Below are 7,568 nucleotides of genomic sequence, written 5' to 3'. Positions count from 1 at the left end.
GCAGGACTTCTGGGCAGTGGGGTGTTGGTTCCAGACAGCAGGTGGTAGTGTCCCTGCAGCCAGATAAGGTGTGTTCAGGGTTCCAGGGTTCCAGGTTCCAGGGTCAGGTGCCTCACAATAGAAGGGATGGGGCCCCACGAGGTAGCATTGCCGCTGTTTCATGTTGTAGGCAAGACACAAGTCCAGGACACACTAAGAAATTTTTAAGTCAGGTACCTACTTAATTGACTGGATGCACAGATGCAGGTGATGTATACCTTTTCTTCGTTTTATTTATATGTCATCTCTGTTTTTTTTTCTTGAATGTTTCTCTTGATGTTCTTGTATTTCAGCTCCCTGACTCTGCTCCTGAAAGGCAAATTTTTGAACAATGTCCCCACACCCAGTGTTGTAAGAACCTATACTTTTAGTCTTGTGTAAACGTTTATGTTCCAGGAACTAGCTGACCACAAAGTGAACAAACACTTACTGGGGGGAAAAAAAACCAAACCAAAAAACAAACCCTGTATCTTAACTGGCATCAACAGCAAGTGGCTGACCTGGGACTGAACTTCTGCTTTCCGAAGAGCCAATGAGTAATCTCCACGCCAAAGAACCCCTAGACCCTCTATAAAAACCCCTTGCTTTCTCAGCTCGGGGTCGACTACCCTGTCTCATGCGTGAGATACGGATCGACCCGGAGCTCCGCCAATAAAAGCCTCATGTATTTGCAGCAAGGGGTTCTGGTGTGAGTTGCTTGGGGCCGCACTAGACAGCAGGATCGAGGAAAGTCCTAAATTGAGGTCTTTCATTTGGGGCTAGTCCGGGATTGGCCCGACCACCCGCAACCCCGCCAACAACTTGGAGGTAAGAGGATCCTCAATTTTTCTCTGTCTGTGCAGCGCCGCCAAACCTGTGTGTCCTTAAGTCTGTTTTACTTTCAGTTTGTGGCTGTCGTGCGACCGTCAAGGCTGGACGACTGTGGTGGGCAGACATGCCTGAGGACCACAAGCCACAGCCCTGGGGAGACGTCCCTTTGGGTGGAATACGGATCCAGAGGCTTTAATAGTTTCTGATCCGTCTGAGGGACTTAGAGTGTCCCACCGGAGAGGAGGGGCCCTGAGGGCTCTCCTGTCTGAAGTAGCTTTCAACTGGTTGTCACGAAGAGAGCTTCTTGTGTGTCTTGTATTTCTTGTCAGTGTCTACTGTGTTCTGTGGGCGAATAATATGGGCCAGACAGTGACAACTTCTCTATCTTTGACTTTAGGACATTTTTCTGAAGTAAGAACAAGGGCTAATAATCTCTCTGTCAATGTTAGAAAAGGACCTTGGCAAACCTTCTGTAACTCTGAGTGGCCCACTTTGGGAGTTGGTTGGCCACCAGGGGAACATTTGACCTAACCATCATTTTGGCAGTTAAAGATCTTGTTTTCAAGGAAGGACCAAGAACGCATCCTGACCAACAGCCATACATCAACATGTGGTTGGATTTGGTGCAGAATCCACCGTCATGGGCGAAACCCTGAGTATTGAAGAAAAGCACCATCCCTCCTCGTGCAATGGCCCTAAAAACAGGAGGTCCTGAGTCCAGAATTCCCCTGGCCTCAGGAGCTAGCTACACCCTCAGCACCACCCAAAATTTATCCTGAGATTTATAACCCACCTGAGTGGCCTGAGATGCACCACAATCCTCCCCCATATCAGGGCCAGGCAGACCCGGATCCCCCCATGCCTGCAAGTGCCCCCCAGGGACCAGCATGAGGGACCCAAAGTCGGAGGGGTCTAGAGAGCCCAGACTCCACTGTGGCTCTCTCCTTACGAGCATATGGAGGGCCCCCAGAGCCAGGACAACTCTAACCCCTCCAGTACTGGCCTTTTTCCTCTGCTGACCTCTATAATTGGAAGACTAACCATCCTTCCTTTTCAGATAACCCCACAGGGCTTATTGGACTAATTGAGTCCCTCATGTTCTCTCACCAACCTACCTGGGATGATTGCCAACAACTTCTCCAGGTCCTCTTCACTACTGAGGAGAGAGAGAGAATTCAGACGGAAGCCAGGAAAAATGTCCGAGATGCTGCAGGACAACCAGTCCAGACTCCTGTGGCCATGGATGCGGGATTTCCTCTCGTTCACCCCAACTGGGATTATAACACTGCTGAAGGTAGGGAGCAGCTATCTGCCTATCACTGGGCTCTTGTAGTGGGTCTCAGAGGGGCTGCACGATGCCCCACTAATTTGGCCAAGGTAAGAGAAGTCCTTCAAGGACCTACTGAACCCCCCTCTGTGTTCCTAGAAAGACTAATGGATGCCTATAGGAGATACACTCCCTTTGACCCAGCGTCAGAAGGAGAAAAAGCAGCAGTAGTTATGGCTTTCATTGGACAGTCTGCTCCAGACATTAGAAAGAAACTACAGCACATAGAGGGGTTGCAGGATTTTACATTAAGAGATGTAGTAAAAGAAGCTGAGAAAGTGTACCATAAGAGAGAGACGGAGGAAGAGAAGGCAGAGAGAGAAAAGAAGGAAAGAGAGGACCAGCAGGACCACCGTCAAGAGAGGAATTTGACAAAAATCTTGGCCTCAGTAGTAAGTGAAAAAGAGGGAGGTAGAGCAGGGTCTAGACAGACAGGGCACCTGGGCACTAAGGGATTGAAACATTATGAAAAGAAACTGCAGTTGAACAAAGACCAGTGTGCATATTGCAAAGATAAAGGACACTGGGTTAGAGAGTGTCCCAAGAAAAAGAATAAGTCGTCAAAAATTCTCACCCTAGATGAGGAGTAGGGGAGATGGGGCTCGGATCCCCTCTCCAAGCCTAGGGTAACCATATCTGTGGCGGGACCCCCGTTGACTTCCTGGTAGACACGGGGGCACAACATTCAATTCTGAAGCAGCCCCTAGGGAAGATTATCACAAAGTAGTCAGTGGTGCTAGGGGCCACTGGACAAAAATTCTGCCCATGGACCACAGAACAGACTATAGATCTAGGTAAAAAATCAAGTGACCCACTCTTTTCTTGTTATACCTGAGTGCACAGCCCCACTCTTAGGAAGAGATCTCCTAACTAATCTGAAAGCACAAATTCAGTTCCCTCCAAGGGGGCCTGAAGTTACCTGGGAAAACAAAGCCCAGCACCCTCGCCCTATTAATTCAACTAGAAGAAGAATATAGGCTCCATGAACCAGAGACAGAGGCTAAAGATTCGGACCTCGTAGATTGGTTAAAAGAATTCCCAGAAGCCTGGGCAGAAACAGGGGGGTTAGGTATGGCTAAAAATGTTCCACCAATAGTAGTGGAATTAAAAGCGGATGCCTCCCCCATTAGAGTTAGACAATATCCTATGAGTAAAGAAGCCAAGGAGGGAATCCGACTACACATCCTCAGGTTAATAAAACAAGAGGTTCTAGTGCCATGCTAATCCCCCTGGAACACTCCTCTCCTCCCTGTGAAAAAACCAGGGACAAATGACTACCGGCCAGTGCAGGATCTAAGAGAAGTGAATCGGAGAGTGCAGGACATATACCCCACAGTTCCTAACCCTTACACCCTCCTCAGCATGCTACCACTTGAGAGAAAATGGTATTCTGTCTTAGACTTGAAAGATGCTTTTTTCTGTCTGAGGTTGCATCCCTCTAGCCAAGATATCTTTGCCTTTGAATGGAGAGACCCTGAGGCCGGGATAACTGGACAATGAACATGGAGTCGATTGGCACAAGGGTTCAAGACCTCACCAACCCTCTTTGATGAGGCCCTGCACCGAGACCTCAGTGAGTTCCAGACCAGCAACCCTCAGGTGACTTTATTACAGTATGTAGATGACCTGCTCCTAGCCGCCGTAACCAAAGAGTAATGCATTGAAGGTACAAAGAAGCTTCTAACAGAGCTGGGGACTTTAGGCTATCGTGCCTCAGCCAAAAAGGCCCAGCTGTGCAAAACTGAAGTAACTTACTTAGGGTATATACTGAGAAATGGCCAAAGGTGGCTAACTGAGACCCGGAAAAAGACTGTGATGCACATCCCAACTCCCACCTCACCGAAGCAGGTAAGAGAATTCCTAGGGACAGCAGGTTTTACCGCCTGTGGATACCCGGGTTCGCCTCCTTGGCAGCCCCCCTGTATCCTCTAACCAGAAACCAGGAACAATTCACCTGGAATCCTGAACATCAGACGGCCTTTGAGGACATTAAGAAAGCCTTGCTTTCAGCTCCCGCCCTCACCTTGCCAGACCTGACCAAGCCATTTACCTTACACATAGATGAAAGAGGCGGGGTAGCTAAAGGTGTGTTGTCACAAGCTCTGGGACCCTGGACACGGCCAGTGGCCTATTTGTCCAAGAAACTAGATCCAGTGGCCAGTGGTTGGCCAGTCTGCCTGAAGGCCATTGCAGCTGCTGCAGTCCTAGTAAAAGATTCAGACAAATTGACCATGGGGCAGCATATCACTATCATAGCCCCTCATGCATTAGAGAGCATCATTCGACAACCACCTGACCGATGGATGACTAATGCCAGCCCGACTCACTATCAGAGCCTACTCCTCACGGACAGGGTGGCCTTTGGAGCCCCAGTCATCCTAAACCCGGCGACCCTGCTGCCAGCGGTAGGGGACCCAGAACCCTGCCATCACTGCGATGAAATTCTGGCAGAAGAAACCAGCACCCAGAAAGACCTAAGAGACCAGCCTTGGCCCGGGTGTCCAACCTGGATCACTGACGGCAGCAACCTCATCAAGAACGGTAAGCGGATCACCGGGGCGGTAGTCGTAGACGGGAAGAAAGTCATTTGGGCCGACAGTCTACCTGAATGGAGCTCTGCACAGAAAGCCGAGCTAGTGGCCCTTACTCAAGCGTTAAAACTGGCAGCAGGAAAGACTGTAAACATCTACACAGATAGCCGGTATGCCTTCGCCACCGCCCATATTCATGGGGCCATTTTCAGACAGCGAGGTCTTCTTACCTCAGCGGGAAAAGAAATCAAGAACAAGGAAGGAATCCTAGAATTGTTAGATGCTGTACACCTGCCAAAGAAAGTAGCCATCATGCACTCTCCAGGGCACCAGCGAAGTCAGGATGTCGTAGCCAAAGGAAACCAGATGGCGGACAAAGCCGCCAAGTCAGCAGTAGAGAAAATCCCGACTTTGGCTACTAACATCTGTGAACTCTGGTGGCCCCAATGTCCGATACTAGTTTTCAGTATTCTGAAGAGGATGAACAGGAACTGTCTCGCTTAGGATTGACTAATGGGAACTCGGAGAGAGCTATAATAGACCAAGAGAACAAAAAAGTTCTTCCTCATAAGGAAGGTAAAGAGTATGTAAAACAAATACACTATCTGACCCACTTGGGAGCAAAGAAATTAAGAGCCCTCATCAAAACCTCTGAGTTCCGGATATTGAAATTAAGTAAAATCATTCAAGAAATTGTAGAAAACTGTAAAGCCTGTGCCTTAACAAATGCAAAGACTGCTGCCAAGTCAGCTGGTAAGAGACTGAGAGGAGACCGACCTGGAGCATACTGGGAAGTAGCTTTTACTGAAGTAAAAGTACCGTTTATAACTATAAGTATCTGCTAGTATTTGTAGACACCTTCTCGGGATGGGTTGAAGCATTCCCCACCAAGCAAAAAACTGCGAATGTGGTAGCTAAGAAAATCTTAGAAGAAATTTTTCCACTATTCGGGATCCTTAACGTAATTGGGTCAGACAATGGCCCAGCCTTTGTTGCCCAGGTAAGTCAGGGACTGGCCAAACAACTGGGGGTAAATTGGAAATTGCATTGTGCTTATAGACCCCAGAGCTCAAGTCCGGTAGAAAGAATGAATAGAACTCTAAAAGAGACCTTAACCAAAATAGCTATTGAGACCGGCATAAAGGATTAGATTGCTCTCCTTCCCTTCGCACTGTCCTGTGTGCGGAACACCCCAGGGAAATTTGCTCTCACCCCTTTTGAAATTATGTACGGGGGGCCACCCCCTCTTACTGATGTAAAATATCATAGTGTTGATGCTATAGCTTCCACCCCATTGCTAACCCGCTTAAAAGCTTTAGAATTGGTTCAAAAAGAGACCTGGCCAATGCTCCAAAAAGCTTATCCTGATGAGTTGCCTCCCCTCCCTCATAATTTTCAGGTTGGAGTTAAAGTCTTAGTCCGCAGGCATTGGGTCAGCAGCCTTGAACCTTGCTGGAAAGGACCCTATCAGGTGCTGCTAACTACCCCCACCCCCACAGCCGTCAAGGTAGACAGAGTAGCAGCTTGGGCCCATGCCTCTCATGTCAAGCCAGCTCCGACCAGCGAAGATAACCAGTGGACTTTGGAAAGGAGTGACAATCCTTTTTGGTTGCGCCTTCATCGGGACAACCACAAGTAACCATAACCCACATGCCCCTTGCAACCTTACCTGGGTAGTTCAATCTCAAACAGGGAATTTGTATGGTCTATCTCCAAAATCACCACCCCCTGGACCTGGTGGCCAGATCTGTACCCTGACCTCTGTAAGTTAGCCATTGGAGCCCCTGCAGACTGGGACGTAGAAGGAAACCTTAACCCCACTGCCCCCTCATATCCCACTCCCTCAGACGCTCTAGGTCTTCTTGCCCCTGCCCTCATCGGAGGATGAGCAGGTTGTGGAAATTGGAGACGTAGAATGGCCCTGAGATATTTCTCTTTCTATGTCTGTCCGGGACACAACCTGAATACACGAGGGTTGACCTGTATGTGTGGGTCTCAGAGTGATTTCTATTGTCGAAGCTGGAGATGTGAAACGACTGGAAATACTTACTGGAACCCCACCTCTTCTTGGGATTTCATAACCGTAACAGCCAACTATTCCCTTGTTAATCCAAGAGATACTGCCTCCAAAGATCAAGCAGAAGCTGCATGCAATAGTTGGTGTCACCCCCTAAAAATCTCTTTCACAGATCATGGTAAAAAAGCCCGTCAATGGCAGTCAGGATATTGGTGGGGAATCAGACTTTACATGGAGTACTATGATAATGGGCTATTGTTTATAATAAAACTACTTGACTGCCCTCTGCAGAATATAGCAATAAGACCTAACCCTGTGCTTGCAGGGCCCTCCCCAGCTAAGAAATCGCCTCTTGCCCCACCCCAGAGCCAGCCCACCTTAACTTCACCCATGCTCCCAAAAAGACTAGAGGGGCCCACCTCTACAAGAGACCGTCTCCTCAATTTAATTAAAGGAGCTTTTAGTGCCCTAAATAATACCAACCCCCAAATTACTGATTCTTGTTGGTTGTGTTTAGCCACCAACCTTCCTTACTATGAAGGTATCACAGTGACAGGAACATATATAAACACCACTGAACATAATAACTGCACTTGGGATACTGAGACAAAGTTAACTTTAACTGAAGTTTCAGGAACTGGAACCTGTATTGGGAACTCTCCTAGCAATCTCCGCTCATTATGTAATACCACTATCCAAATGCCCCCCTCCAAGGGATACTTAGTTCCAAATGCTGGATATTGGTGGGCCTGCAATACTGGATTAACCCTGTGTGTCTCTTTAGCGGTTTTTAACTCTAACTCTGATTACTGTGTATTAGTTTATCTGATGCCCCGAGTATACT

The 7,568-nt window shown here is 48.2% G+C and overlaps 1 pseudogene; it reads left to right on the top strand.

Moving 5' to 3' along the window:
- Positions 1–1,206: 1,206 nt before the first annotated feature.
- On the top strand, positions 1,207–6,346 carry LOC102854135 (annotated as a pseudogene).
- Positions 6,347–7,568: the final 1,222 nt, after the last annotated feature.

This window comes from Elephantulus edwardii, unplaced genomic scaffold (assembly GCF_000299155.1).
Source record: "Elephantulus edwardii isolate Elephantulus edwardi_28Jun2011 unplaced genomic scaffold, EleEdw1.0 scaffold00483, whole genome shotgun sequence".
In the NCBI taxonomy this organism is placed as follows: domain Eukaryota; kingdom Metazoa; phylum Chordata; class Mammalia; order Macroscelidea; family Macroscelididae; genus Elephantulus; species Elephantulus edwardii.
This window is presented reverse-complemented; position numbering and strand designations above follow the sequence as displayed.